Source organism: Perca fluviatilis, chromosome 21, assembly GCF_010015445.1.
Source record: "Perca fluviatilis chromosome 21, GENO_Pfluv_1.0, whole genome shotgun sequence".
Classification (NCBI taxonomy): domain Eukaryota; kingdom Metazoa; phylum Chordata; class Actinopteri; order Perciformes; family Percidae; genus Perca; species Perca fluviatilis.
In genome coordinates, this window is record NC_053132.1 from 1,099,198 (window position 1) to 1,115,654 (window position 16,457).

At 40.2% G+C, this 16,457-nt stretch overlaps 1 pseudogene; it reads left to right on the top strand.

The window, feature by feature from the left end:
• The window catches only part of LOC120551432, a 10,633-nt pseudogene extending 8,861 nt beyond the window's left edge, over positions 1–1,772 (top strand).
• The last annotated feature ends 14,685 nt before the right edge of the window (positions 1,773–16,457 follow it).

The window sequence follows — 16,457 nt, forward strand, 5'->3', positions numbered from 1 at the left end:
GATGCTTTGTGAAAAGTCTTGTTTTGCTTGTGTTTCTTTTTGTATTTAAAAAAAGAAAAAGGCTTTTTAACATCGAAGGCAGGGGACTACAGATGAAAAATAGCCTTTTGGCTAATTCTGGCTTTTTAACCCATGGGAAATCATGTGTTTTATTAATTTGCACTGTCCCCCTTTCATAAATAAACTAAACTCAAAAGAAAAGCAGATGACAGGAAGCTGCCAGAAATGATTTTGAATGAACTTTATTGATAGTCACTGATTGTTTGTGTCCTTCAGGTCCACGGACGTGCCTCCTGAGCCGGCCTCCATCCTGGTTGGTCACGCCGAGACGCTCCTCCCCCTCCTCTCGCTGCTGGGGCTCTACAAGGACCAGACTCCGCCCACCGCCGACAACTACCGCACACAGCACGGTACGAGCCCCGCCCCTTTCTCACGCCACCGTACAGACAACTATCACACAGCTCTAGACTTGTATACTATTAATATTATAGTATCTATCTCTCTCTATCATATAACTGATAAGTTCTGCAGCATCTTTTTCTCCGATTTCTGGGTAGATTCATGAAGAAGTCATGAAATTAAAATGTGAAATCTTGTAAATGTTGTCCGTTACACTGAAACAGCCAAGATGCGTTTTATAAAAAGCTTCCCGTCCACCGTCCAACTCTGTTTTTCTGGGTCAAAATTTTTAAACTTTTTTTTTTTTTCTCAATGTTTTTGTTGTCTCTGTTCCCTATTTATATTTTTTATTTTAGTTTTTTTCCCAAAATTTTTTCATCTTTTTAACGTTTTTTTCCCAAAATGTTTATGTTTGTGAAGCCTTTTCTGACTTTTCTGACTTTTTTTTTCCAACATTCTGTCAATTTTTTTTTCCTAAATACTATATTTTTCAATCTTTTCCCATGTTTTTGTCACTTTTCCGGACGTTTTTGAATATTTTTCCGACATTTTTGTCCTACATTTTTCAACGTTCTATTATGAAGTTTTCTTTACATGATATAAAATTGACTAAAACACCCAAATTCAATGAAAGTAGTGAACTGATCATTTATTTAACTTGTGAAGAGCGATGTAGGGAACCATCTACGTTACTTTTTTTTGACAATTTCCTTGAAAAAAAAAAATAATTTCTGTTCATTTTCGGAACAGCATCAAATATTAGAGAATGTCCAACTTATTGGACATTTAAAAAACACCTTAAACAACTTATTAAAAGTTCCCAGTTATGTCATCATTTTGACTAATCTTATTGATGTAATGTAATCTGCCTAAATGTGTGCTAATGTGTCTCTTGTTTGAGATTGTATAATGTCATATTCTTTTGTGTTGCATTATCTTGTGTGTTGTCTTCCTGCCTCGGGACTACAGGTGAATTTATGCTACAACCTGGCTCCTGTTAGATTGTTCATTAATGTGCACTGTCCCAAATACATAAAATAATAAATGTAGAAACTTTAGAAAATGGGTCCGATTGGACCCGAGGACACCAGGAGGGTTAACGGTGGTTCTCGTCTGTCCCGTCTCTCAGGTAGAAGTTTCCGCAGCGGTCTCATCGTCCCGTACGCCGCCAACCTGCTCTTCGTCCTGTACGACTGCCAGCGCGGCCCGCGGCTGCAGCTGCTAATCAACGAGTCACCGGTTCGATTCCCGGGGCCGGAGACGGAGGCAGCGCCACACGGGACGCGGCCGACGTGACCGCCACCTGCTGGACGGCTGCGACTTCGACCGGGAGTGTGAGGGCCGGGCCGGTGGGCCCCAACACCGAACTGTGAGCAGAGCAGCAGGTACCCCGGCAGGACATCTGAACACTGGACTCACTTCTAATGTCCTCACACCTGAACCCACACACTGTAAACCATCACTGACGGAGAAGCAGTCCTCTTTTGGGGTGTTGAAGTTAGCGCAACGCCAGCCGCGCTAACTAGCTTAGGTTGACAAGGTGCTACCAATCTCTTCACAAGACCCTTTCTTTGACACTTATTACTTTTTTCACACACAGACTCACACATATACATACATACATACACACACACACACATACCCTCACACACACACACACACACACACACACACCCACCCACACACACACACACACACCCCCACACAGACCCACCTTTTCTCTCTTAAAAGGACAAATCCAGCTCAAAATATCACCACACTTCAACGGTAGCATAATGAGGTCCCTACATGTAAACACAAGCACTGAGAACTTTGTAAGTGTACAGACAGTTTATTAAAAAGATAGATTATAAAGACAGTACTGTTCATGTTTACAGGTAGGCCCATCTTGGAAAACCAGTCCTGGAGACCCAATCGTTGGTTTTCCTTCAGCTGCACCTGCTGTTCTTCTAGCAGGCACCGCTGCTGCTTTCTCTCTTTTTCTCCTGTTGGTTCGGCCTCCATCTCTGTTTACGGGAGGGACTGTCCTCCCAGTCACGTTGCTGTTGCAAAGTGTAAACTCAGCAAAAAGCAAACCTAGGCCAACCTAACCAGCGTGGTGTGCCTGTGAGGACAGCCAGAGCAGAGAGAGAAGACAGAGGATCCTGCAGCTTAAGTTGGTCTCACCAGACCCAGCTGAGCTGAGTTACTCTAATTGGTAACCTGCAGACAGGAGGCCCAAGTTAAGACCCACCTCCTCAATGGAGACAGCTCTCCTTTAGCTGCACCCACTCTTCTTGGAACAGGCCCCACTGCTGCTTTCTCTCCTTAATATTTTGGGTTCTCCTGCTCGTTCAGCCCGCCGCCCCATTTTACGGGAGGGACTGTCCTCCCCGTAAGGAGCCCCTTTGGCTGCTTCTGCTTTCTCTCTTTCTTTGTTCCGTTTGCTCTTTCTTCTACTCCTTCCACTAGCCATTTCTGAAAGAAAGCAGCGTGCCCACAGTTGGGTTTAATATACGCACAGCTACTCGCTCAAAGTTTCTCATGCCTCTTCCGGCCCCCCGTTTCTCCTGACGTCTCCCGTCTTTAAGACTTTAATTTCCTCCGCTGCTTCGTCTCTCAGCTCCTGGCGACACAGTTGTTGGTTTTTCTTCAGCTTTCTCTTCTTCTTTCATCGTAGTTTCTCCTGCTGGTTCAGCCGCCATCTCTGTTTTACGGGAGGGACTGTCCTCCCCGACTCTACAGGGAGACGGAGGAATAGCTGCTCACAGTGCTACTCCTGGTCTCTCTTCCTTCTCTGCTTGCTCTCTCTTTCACTCAGTCTTTCGCTTGTTCTCTTTCTCTCTTCTTTTTGCTCTCTTTCTCCTTTCTACAGAATGCCACAATTGGGTTTAAACACAACACAGCTGCTTTCGCTCATTGGTCCAAGATTTAGTCGGATTAACCAATGGGCATTACGGGCTTTACACTTTATCACTTACTGCACCTTTAAGCACAGCACCCGAGACGGGGGGGCACCACCTAAGCCGATTAAATGTAATTGCATTACTTTTTTCATATCCAATGATTGTAGTTGGTCCCCAGTGGGCTGCTTTAGCAAGTTGTCCTGCTAATGCCTCTTGCCTCTGAAATCTCTTGGTCTTTGAGTCTTTAATTTCCGTCGTTGGAAGTAGGAGAAGCACAGCTGACATTGATAACCTTAACGATGGCTCAGTTCCATCTAGGGCTGGGCGATATTGGCCTAAAAATAAAATCTCCATTTTTATTTTTTTTTATTCGATTTCCAATTTTGTTTTTTGATTTTCCCCCTACTTATTAAGGAAAGAAATAAGTACAAAGGGCAGACAACTAAAAACAAATTTTGCTTTTATTTAATCAAAAGCAAGACAAATGTAACCCCATTTCTGGGATGAATAATAAATAAATGAACACCCTCTTGGAATCAAAGTCCTAGCTGTGTTTTAAGTCCCACTTTGTAGTAGACTAAAAGGAGACAAACACTCACCTTGAGAGTAGCACCATTTTCTAAATCATTAACCATACATTCAAATCTGAGGAATAACCAAACGCTGACATTTTTCGTCTAAGGTTTTAATCAAATTTATAAACCCTGTCTTCTCCACGGTATATATGGGTACCATGTCTTTGGCTATGTGCAAAGTGACCGCTTCGGTGATTGTTCTCCACCGTGCCCCTTTCCTGTCATATGCGGTGCCTTGTGCAAAGGATTCGGCTACAGTCAGCTGTTCTTTAGCTAAGGTTTGTTGGTCACTGCGGTTTTGTTCGTCATTTTTCATATTCGGCTGGATGTCTCTGTTTCAGGTGTTGGAGGAGTTTTGTGGTGCTGCTGCCTTTGACTGCGATGGGCTTTAGGCAAATGTTGCAGCGTGGGGTCTCTCGCTCCACGTCTGTCGCAGAAAACCCATACCAGTTCCAAACAACAGATGCTTTTATTCTTTTCTTGAGAACAAACTTCCCACTCTCTCCGGTAGCCATGTTGTCACTTGCTGTTGCTGTTTGCGGTGTGCTATGATTTGTTGTTGTTGGGCGCCTATACTGCTATGTGAAACTAATGCTACGGAAGCTCCGGGGAGCCAAAATGCGCTATTACACTCGATTTATTTATTTTTTAAATCGCTTGCAACAAAAATTCAAATTAATTAATTTGATCGATTTTTCCGCCCAGGCCTAGTTCCATCAAGTGTCCCGCAGTAAGATATTTCAGGGACTCAGCATGCACAATACCAGGACCTCTCCTAAGTGGAATGCAGCCATAAGTAATGGTTTTGAAGAAACCTCCTACAGACAGTTTATTATAAAGAGAGCTTATAAAGACCGTTACCGTTTCACGTATACAGGCAGGTGCCATCTTGGGAAAAGCGGTCACGACCAGTTGACGCCCGGTAACGTGGAGCTGAACTGTCACTTGAAATCTCCCATGGTCCGTGGTTTCCCAATGGGTCGATAGGAATGACGTTTGTGAAATGTAATTACATGTAAATGCTTGAATTCTATCTGTTTGTTCAAATATATGGGTGACTAACTGTAAGGGTTAGGGTTTGACTGGTCGGTACTGTTTTCCAAGATGGCGCCTGCCTGTAAACATGAACAGTACTGTCTTTATGGTCTCTCTTTTTAATAAACTGTCTGTACACTTTACAAAGTTTTCAATGCTTGGGTTTACATGTAGGGACCCTCATAATGCTACCGTGGAAGTGTGGTGATATTTTGAGCCTTGTTAGTGGTGCGAAATAGAGATTTATTTTTACTTTACCCTCTGCCCGGCACGTTACGTTAAGCTAATTAGCGGGGTTTCGCTTAAAACTGGTCCCATTCGATTAGCATGAAAACATATCCCAGAGAACAGTCGACTCGGTACACGTGTTATTAACCCCTAGGCTCATTTTGCGCCGGATTTGTCCTTTAAGTTAGCAGCTAACGCCAGCGCTAGCTAACTAGCTTAGGTTGACAAGGTGCTACCAAACGCTAAACAAGACTCCTTTCTTTTGAAACTTTCGTTGTTTCTTGATTTGGTCCTTTTTGACCTGTTAAGGCTGTGGAGTCGCCCCCTGCTGGGAGTTAGACAAAATGCAGCTCTCAGGAGCTTCACAAAGCTATGTCTGTTATTTTTACAGTCTGTAGGAGACAAATGGCTCTTTCCGTTACATGGTACCTGCTCAACTCTCGCCGCCGCGTCCGCACTGCCTCACATGTGAGGCGAGCGGGTTGGGCGTCATAGAAATGCCACAGGAAACTGCCGTGGCCTAATGCGACACACACACAGAACGTGGAAGGTGTCAAATTTAGTCTCAAAAGAAGCTGAAGGCAGCAAAAAACACCGCTGGCTAAACTGTTTTAAAAATGGTGGGTTTGTTCAGGACGGCCCCGTCTGTCTATAGCAATGATGATGCAATGATTAGTGATGATTCTCTCCAACCAGTCAGGAGTCTGCAGGTGTTCACATCATCTTTGGTATTGGCTCAGCTCTATTGGAACCTCCACGGAGGTGGTATTAAAGAAGTACCTGTTGGCAGGTACCAAGGACTATTTTTCATAATGGAAAACTGAAAGAGTAGAGGCGAGTCGAGCAGGTACCATGTAATGGAAAAAGGCCAAAAGTGTGACGAGCTGTAGATCCTCGCCCCTGCTGGGGACTGTAGAAACTGACCTCTGATGTAAATTTGTTCAAAAAAACAGATTTAATAAATCTGTCTGCTTTAATAAAAATTAAAAGTTAATACATATATTGATCCTATTTTTGCATAAAATATGTTGTAACTCTGAACCACATTGATGATTGTTGACCATCAGTGTGTTTACGCTGCATTTAAAAGCCAAACATGACGTGTAAAGAAACCTGACTTTCTCCGACATGTTTAAGTGTAACGGAGTACTTTATCGGCTTTATGTTTGTGAGCAGAAAATATTGTGTATATATAATATACGTGCAGTTTCTCGCATTGCGGTTTTCACACAAGTTCCTTACCTCTTTAACAGATTAAAATCTGGTGTCTTAACATGAAGTCTGCAAAGTCAAAAGCATGAAGGAAGCAATTGTGAAGAAATTTTAATGAATAATAAATATGTTCTTATTTTAATAGGAACAGATTCATTTTCCCAAATGTTTTTCCCAATTTTCCCAAAGATACTTTAATTTATTAATAACTTGGTTTGTCAAAGCTTAAAGATAACACACATGAGAAACTGCACGTTAAAAAAAATAGAAACGACAGGATGAAACATTTTAGATTTTTTTTTTTTTTGGGTGTTTGATTTGGGTGAACAGACCAAGGTATTTTCACACTAAGAGTCTCATTAACGAGATAATGAAGCTGTTCTGTTTTGGGTCTTCAAGATGAAATATTTTAGATTTGTTGGTGTGTATGATTTTGGTGAACTGACCGTTTCAATCTGCTGTAAACCAGTCAGTTAGAAAAAGTATTGTTTATCTGTGGCCCTTCAGGGTTAATTCTGACATGAGTTTCTTCAGGAATTAAGTTGCTTTATGTTCTTTATTTATTCCGAAGTTTAATGCCAATGCTATGTGTGTTTGTGTAATTGATTTTTTTATTTGATTTGGGCCTCAAATGCACCTGTGATCAAACTCTGACTGGGTTGAAGTGAAGTACAAATTCAGCTTTTTCACATGTCTGAGGGAGTATTTTCACAATAAGAGCCTCATTAGGGAGATAATTTAGCTGTTCTGTTTTGGGGTCTTCCGGGTGAATTATTTTTTATTTTGTTTCAATATCATTCTGCCTAACGGAGGCTCAGCTTTTTAAACTTTTAAAGGTTTCATCGGTGCTTCTTCTTTATTTGATTTCCTGTGTATGAGTTATTGCAGAACAATAATTGCCAAATGTTTTTAATTGAAAAGCTTTAATAAACAATTTTCACTGAAAACGAAAAAAAAATTGTTTCATGTCACTTTTTTTATAGAATAAAATACAAACTGAACTTCAAGAGATTTTACAGAAGTTCTGTGGAACCTTTTTTGATGCATCAGGACACGACACAATCACTTCTTACAGACGCAGCTGTCAAATGTTCAACATACTTTACTATCACTTTTTTTCAACATAAACTGATTTTTTTTCAAAATTGTGGACACTAGAATGACATATTAGGTTTTTCAACATTCTATAAATTAAGTTTTTATTACATTTTATATATACATATACTATGACTTTTTTTCAAAATTTGACATACTTTGACTTTTATGACTTTGTTTCAACATACTATAATATGACTTTTTTCTAAGTTTTCAACATACTATGACTTTAATTCAAAACTTTCGACATACTATAACTTTTTTCAACTTACTTATACCTTTTTATACTTTATGGATTCGAACTCTGTACCTTCTTGTTATGAAGCATCAATGCTAACCATTTGGCCACCGCTTTTTTCCTATACTCTGACTTTCTTTTCAAAATGGTCGACATACAAAAGTCATAGTATAGTATGTTGTTAAAAAAGTCATAGTATACTATGACTTTTTACTCGACATACCATACTATGACGTTTTTCAAAATTTTCAGCATGACTTATTTCAAACTTTTCAACATACTATACTATGACTTTTTCGGCATTCTACACTAACTTTTTTCTAAATTTTCTACATGACTATGACTTTTATTCTAAATATTCCTTATGTTTCTCTCCCAGAAACCGCTTCACTGGGTTCAACATTTCAAAAAGCGGGAAAGCATGTTACCTCTTGAAAGCCATCTCACAGTGCAGTGGAAAAGCAGATCACTGGGAAGATCCTCATCAAGTTCAGCTATGAGGTTTTTGAACTGTCTGTGATTGAGAGCATGAGTGCGCAATAAAATTCCCAATTTCTAGCACTGGTTTCGTGGACGTGGTCCAAGTTCAGCTTCTTAGACACCACATGCTCTTGATGGATGATACATTGAAATGTCCAAAAACCGGAAACGGTCGTCAGCTTTACACAGCCCAAAAGGCCATTTGCAGCTCATAAATTAGCTGGTGCACCGTCTGTGGCTATTGCTGTCAGTTTTGACAACTGCAAATTTGTCTTCTCAGCTGCAGGTCTGACACAAACCACTTTAAATTGTCGTTTTCAGGCGCAAGGATAGAGATGGCATCTTTGATTTATGTCTTCACAAAGTACCCTTCACTGTATGGCTTTTTAGCACGAGCAATGTTCCATGCTACCTGATATGATGCTAACGGGTCTCTGAGTGCTTCACCGAATTTTCTAAAAAGCTGAGTCTGCTTCTCTGACTGCCGTTTCAACGTGGTTACTTTGTGCTTCGAAGTTCACTGCCTCTGGGGAAACTCGGCGGATGTTAGCCTGAGTGAGGTGAAATGGCGCTCCAGGTTTGGTGCTTTAAAATGCGATAGCGAAGTCTCGCAAATCAAGCAGAAAGGCTTCCCATTTTGTTCCACAAAAAATACAGTTCCTCCCACTCAGATAAAAATGTCCTGTGCTCCTCTTCATATTAGCGTTTAGCTTAACTTTTCCCTCCTGACTCTGCCATTATTCACTCACTCACTAGCAGCACTTACCATGCATTATCAATACACAATATACACATAACCACATAGTTACCGTCCTATGATGTTACCGGCTGACGCTTAATACGAAACACGAAAGAGTATATATATATATATATATATATATATATATATATATATATATATATATATAGATATATAGTGTATGTGTGTGTGTATATATATATATATATATATATATATATATATATATATATATATACACACACATACACACAGTATATTTATTTTTTCCTTTTAATTTTTTTAACCCAGCCCCCAACCCGCTCAGTAAGAGCCTCACAGGAGCAGGCAAAGAGACACAGGTTCACTACCCTGTGACGATACTATGACTTTCTTTCAAAATTTTCGACATACTATACTTTGACTTTTATTAGACATACTATACTATTACTTGTTTCGCATGCTATACTATGACTTTTTTCACTTGTGATAAAGTCATAGAAAGTCATAGTCATCAAAATTATATTGAAATTGAATTAAATTTAGTTTTAAAGAGTTTTCTTTTAAGTTTCTCCATCTTTTCATTGTCATTTTATATTTTCAAATTTTTATTTTTAACTTTTTAAAAAGTGTCATGGGCTGATTATTCCCACCAGTGTAGTAAAATATTTGTAATTTTTTTTCTTTTGACTTTTAATTTTAATTATGAATAAAAGTGTCCTCCATAGAAGACAAGGTGAAGACATCAGATCATCTTAATGCTCAGCTTCGCTATTTATTGTCACCATACAGCAGATAAAGATTCACATTAGAGATTCAAACCTCCACCAAACATCAACTGGCTGTCCTGAACTACAAAGATCTTTTTATACTTTTCATTTTACTTCTTTCTCTCTTTTAGACTCATGTTATCAGTTCATGCAGTGATTAACACCTGATCAGACTATATATGTGTTTCCATTTAAAGATTATGGGCCCTACTTTCCTGCTGCAGCCGACCAACTGGAGACACATCTGACTTTTCTTCATCGTTGCAGCGAGCTGCGACTGCTTTCTAAACCATCACAGACGGTAACAAGATTTACTAACATCAGTTGGTTTTCTTGTGCTGGTGCCCAGTTTCAGGAAAATCCTAATTTCTCATTTTGGTTAGTGCTGATTTGAAAACAAATTGTGCTGACATCATACTCTATGTGGGTTCTCCCCTCGTTGGTATCACTCTCATGCAGAGCTAGAATACTCTGTGAAGCAAGATGAAGACTTTTGCTTTCCCTGTCCAAATTACGGGGCCACAAGTGATTAAAATGTGCTTGTGCTGAACCTGTTAACATACTGAAACTACTGATTAACAATTAGACAAACCATCAAATATATAAAGTTACAAACTTACCTTCATGGTCAGATTTCAGCTGAACTGAAGATGAAGATCCTGATGTCAGTGTGTTGGGATGCTCTGTTGTCTTTGATGTCTCTGATATCTCTAGTGTCTCATGGTGTCTCTCCTCTTATTTATACTCTTAAGGGTTAGGGTTAGCATGGGGGCCGTGATGAAGCTCCACCCCCACTGTGCTGAGAGTCTAGCCCTGCAGGGTTATGTTGGATACCAGTAGGGTACAGATTTGATCATTGTCAAATTATCAAAGATGTTTTATCAATATTAATGAAGTTATGAATATGGTTATTAATAACTTTATCAAATCGACAAACAATCAAAATGGGGGCACCACCCTGCAAGTCAGGGACCAATAATCAAACTATATAATAATCATTTCTGTGGTAATCCTTTAAAAGGAAATAAAGGAAGGGGTGAATCCAAGCACGGACCTGTTTGACCAGCAATTATCACAACAAGTACACAAATAATCACAAGCAACTGCTAATTAAGTATAATCGAATTTATTAACGTCACAATTATCAGTAGCTAATCAATAATCCTTAAATAATAAAACGTATATCTTTTTACAATATCACAACCAAACAAAGCAAAAACAAAAGCAGCATGTCATGGACACGTCTGTGTGTCTGTGTGTGAGTGTGTGTGTGAGATGTAGTTCTCACAACACAAAGACAACTCCAAAATGGCTACTCCTGTGAGCTGCACAAAACTATTTAGCCTCAAGAGAGCGTTAGTGGTGCTGGGTGCACGAGGAGGGGTTGAAAAGGTCGAGGGGTTGCTAGGCAACGCTAGTGTTAATTTTGTCACCTATTTTTAATTTAGTCTTAGTCTTAGTCTTGTGCCAAACATTTTTGTTAGTCAAGTTTTAGTCGACTAAAAGTCTCGTCATTTTAGTCTAGTTTTAGTCAAAACATTTTAGTCTTTTTTTTTTTAAATAAATTATTTCTGATAACCATTTCAGTCAAATAGTTATAAAAATAAATAAATTATATAAAGTTATATAAATATTGAGCCTCTTCCTTATTTCACCAGTAAACGACAAAAACAACCACTGCATGGGGAAAGGATATTTTACAATAAAATAAATGCAGCACCGAAACTGGCGGGGTATTTCAAGTGAACGCATAACATTGTTGTTTTTCAGACAACGGCAGCTGCAGACTGTCGTACGTCCCGTGTTGGAAATAAAGACAAACCTTTACACCGTTTAGCTGTCAGCATTTTAACTGTGTTAAATCCAACTGCTAGCTAACGGTAGGCTAACGTTACCTGCTGCCAAGTGTAGTGTTAACTAGCTAACGGTAGGCTAACGTTACCTGCTGCCAAGTGTAGTGTTAACTAGCTAACGGTAGGCTAACGTTACCTGCTGCCAAGTGTAGTGTTAACTAGCGCCCCGTGCAGCGATGTTTTGGTTGACTCTAACGTCCGATTAGGAGCATCAGAGAGCGCGCAGAGCTATTCGGTCCGGTGGATGATAATGGGTTAGGGAACCTGTCCGGTGCCGTAGCACCCGGGTCTCGGTAACAGCTGAATATTCTATCTCATGATGAAAAGTAGAGAGACGATTGTAGACGAAAATTAAGAGAGATCTTACTTTTAATTTTATGCCAAACATTTTAGTCTCGTCTTTTTTCGGTCAACAATAATGCATTTAGTCTTAGTCAAGCGTTTTTTGACATTGGTGCAGTCTCGTCATCGTCTCGTCTTAGTCATTAGTCAAAAAAAGAAAAATAAGAAATAAGATAAGAAATGGTTAGGGTTGAGGAAAGTAAACCTGAATAGGTTATATAAAATAGAATAAAAAAATAAAATAATAAAAGTAAACTAAGGGATGGTTAAGATTAGGAAAGTAAAATGGGATAGGTTATATAAAACAAATAAATTAAATTAAAAATAAGATAAGGAATGGTTAAGGTTAGGAAAATAAACCTGAATAGGTTATACAAAATAAAGAAATAAAAGTAAAATAAGGAAAGGTTAAGATTAGGAAAGTAAAATGAGATAGGTTGTATAAAATAAAGAGATATAAAAATGAAAGTAAGATAAGGGATGGGGTTAGGGAAGTAAACAGTCGTTAGGGTTAGGGGATTGGTCAGGGGATAGGACCTATGCGTGTAAGCATGGCCGTCCGGCCAATAGTAGTGTGTGAATCCTATTGAAGGGCGGGTCTTGGCGTGGCCATAGTGGGATTCATAATATCGCGCCCTGGTCATGTGTTAGCTCTGTACAAATGTAAAGCCGACCCGTGGTTAAGCTAGCAGCGTTAGCTTGGGAGCTCGTGGCTAGCTTGTTTCGTGTGTGTTAGTGAAAGGAAAAAGAGTAAAGGAAGAGGCACTCTGATCTTAGTTATCGATAATGACCAGCTCAGTGGCTAACAGCTGATTTCCACGTATCTACGCGAGACAGTAACTAAACTCCGTGAATGGAGTGATTTAGCAGGTAACAATTATGGTTTTACCCAGCTATTTAACACAACTTAACCAACAGTATCGTGATCAATTATACCTTCACAGAAACAGATTAATAATACATATTGACACTACATGATTAAATCAGATCACATTAATGGCAACAATGGTAGCGAACCCTTTGCTCATTAATAAACACACTACTTATCTCTGCCCCAGACGTCAGCCTTCTTACGGGTGTTCAGTCCGTTTGTTCCTGTCCATAGATTTCCACAGAAATGAAACAGAACGGGTCCCTGGCACTTCGTCAGCGCCGCACGGAGAAACTTCCCTCCAAAGTTTAGTCGACTCTGAGAAGAAAACGTTGTTTCCTTCTCACTGCAGATATGAAAACACTGGTGCGTTTTCAAAGGATCCACTGACATTAAATCCACCTTCCCCAGAAAATGGAAGTTAGCACAAGCTTGCATGTCTTCTGTCAGCAACATTGACGTATATAAAATGGACCAATCGACCCCGTTGCTCTGGACGGAGACCAGTGAAGGCTATTAGAAGCACTTTTCCTGTGATGGCCAGCTTTACTGCGCAGCCTCCAACTGACAGAGACAACGTAGATGTGAGGTGAGCAACCTGTCTGAAAGTGTGAAGTCTTCTGGTAGCTGTGCCGAGAGAAATCTCAATCATTCCCAATCTTACAGAGAGCGGAGTGTAGGTATATGTAAGGAGATAACATAGACACAGGCTAATTACTGATCACTAACATGCTAGTTAACATTAGTCATTACTGATCACTAACATGCTAGTTAACATTAGTCATTACTGATCACTAACATGCTAGTTAACATTAGTCATTAAACCTAAACAGATAATGGAAGTCCAAACTGCCGTGAGCTTCTCCTGTACTATAACGGTAATTCCTCTACTGTGTGACAGTAAGTCTCGGGGTTATGACCCAATCGTTAGCCTATTGTTATAAAAGCGTCTGCTACGGAGCCATAACGTGAGGTACTTTTATACATTGTCGTGTTTCTTTAGAAATAAACAACGGACAAATAGAGTCTTAAAACGCTTCAGATGTAAAGTTATTCTCTGTCAAGTGACGGGGAAAAAAATGGCGGTCAGCGGAATGCTAACGGGAGGTAATGGCCAGGTAGCCACAAAAATGGCCCATAGATGGCTCGAGTTCCGAAGCGGCTTACCCTCTTGATCAGCAACGTGATTTGCAAGCAAAGAACAAAGAAACACAGTTGCCGACAGCGGCAATGTGGCAAGGTGGTGCATTCAAAGGCCCGACAGCCAATGGGAAAAATGCAACCTTGTTACAGGTGTGAAGCAGTTCTTTGTCTCACCACCAGTCTGCCTTGCCGTCCACGTGTTGAATGTAGAATCTCCATCTTAGGGACTCTGTTTCCAAGTGGCAGCCTGTAGGAGTTTGGTGAAACTGGCTTTGGGATTCACATGTAGGCCAAAGATCCTTTGTCTCTGCAGTCAACTCAATCTGAGCCATTTTTGGTTAAGATCAATGTTTAACCCCTGCTTGGTCCCAACAGTTAATATCTGCAGCCAATCAAATCTCTCCATGATGATGTAACTTCCAGTAAACAGACTGCTGCTGCTCAGGAATGTGTGTGTGTGTGTGGGGAGGTGTACACGTGTGTGTGTCGCGTGCATGTGTGTGTGTGTGTGTGTGTGTGTGTGTGTGTGGTCATTCTGATGGTTTCTGGGGAACATTTACTCTGTTTTGATGAAACTTTGCTGTATGAATCTCTTCATGTGAGATGAAACTTTGCTACAGAATGAACACTAGAGAACAGTTTTCTTTCTGTTTGGGTGCATTTTGGCACACCGTTTTGACACCTTTTTTCCCTCTTTATTAAATTTCTTTTTAAATTGCACTACTATGTTGCACTTACATGTGGCTCTTTGTAGTTTGGCTTATTTGAAACTAATGTTCTTATACTTGATTCCTGCTGTTTGTAGTTTTTTCTCTTCGTGGTTAAATGCAGTTATTGTAAGTCACTTTGGATAAAAGTGTCAGCAAAATTAAATGTAACATAATGAGAAAGACGTTCTGAATAACCAATTTGAGGACTGAGAGAATAGCAAAAAGACTGAACCTATCAGATGGTGTTGGGAAGGATGGCATCACCTGCACGAATGCTCGACTTTCTGACACTCTCACAATCCTGTTCATAAATACATTTATTGTATTTTATTTTAATGTTTATTTGAATAAGGACAAGTACGTAGCATAAACCAATGCCATTCACGACAGCATTTATGGCTTCAAGGTAACATTAGACGTTACATCACTGTGGAGTTGGGTCTTGCAATGGAGACTAATGTATGCTTCATTCAGGTACGACCATGGGTCTGGCACCGCGGCACTTCTCAAAGGCTGCCGATTGCAGCCACCCTCCCTCAAACAGACTTCACCTATGCTGCTAACCGCTAACATTAGCCACGCCAATTTGTGGCAATGTCAGTAACCACCTATTAAGTAGGTCTTAGTCTTAACATTGAAGATACTTGTTCAAACCGCACTTCCAACAAAATGTTAGCCAGCCAGCAGACTGCAGCTGCTAAGCAAACCACACCACACTAATAAATGTGTAGGTTAAGTAGTTAATTACAATTTTAAAAACTTTACTGGCATTTCCGTGCTAACACGTGTACTTAACCCACCTGTTTCCAAGAAGGGTCAGCTTGGCTCCTCCCGTGTTGATTCCAGCATGTTCCAGATGGACGCAGTAAATAGAGCAGAAAGCTTTTGCCTCCTGATTGGACAGTTTGATTTCTCCACTGATTGGCTGGTCGGTGGGCAACGTGCTGATTGGCTAGACAGCTCCGCGTAAAAACAGGGTCAAAATTCATACCCGTAACTCGTGCTTTGTGCTTGTAACTTCAGGGTCGCACAGGCGCACAGGACATTTGTGTGTCCATTGCTCAGACTTTGTAAAACCTCACAAAATTATTCTCCAGCTACAAAACTTTTTCACATGTAAAAAAAAATTCTTCAGCTACAAATAGCTGAAGGAGGGTCTGGCTAGTCCACACAGCATTCAGGGATTGGAGGAAAATGTGCTCTGGTTTAGTGGCATTTCTCTTAACAATCAGTAAATTCTCATTGGTGGTGCAAAACTCTGCACAGAGCTGCAGCAAAATAGTCATCGCGAGAAAACTCCAGATTGGACAGATAGTCTAGCTAGCTGTCTGGATTTACCCTGCAGAGATCTGAGGAGCAGTTAACCATAGTCCTCATGAATCCACCAAATTAAAAAATCCAACACAAAGAAAGCGGAAGGAAATGGAAAATACATGCATCCGGCAGAATTTCCTGCAGCACCGGAGTAATCCTTGAAGTGGAATGTGAAGGATAGACTACTGTTTACTGGACAAGATTCTCACACCTCCTCAAATTCCAGTGCGGAAGTGGGGTTGAGTTTCTCCAAAAGTTTTTTTCTGCAATTCATTTGATAGACATGTGATGGAAACATATCAACCAGAATAGTAAAAATGAACCAAAAAAGTGGCAGCTTCATAACCTTGAAACATCATTAAGTCTGAATAATTGTTGATTGCTCAATTATTTATATGCCTTTAGTCTGTAAGGATCCACTGAAAATTAAAAAATTTATCCAAGTTGTGAACGTCATGTGAAGTCCTGTCATGCAAGGCTGGACTGGCCATTGGGCATACCGGGCATTTTCCGGTGGGCCAACGCACTTTTGGGCCGAATCACCGATATAAATCATTGACATAAGAATATAAATAGGCCTTTTTATTTT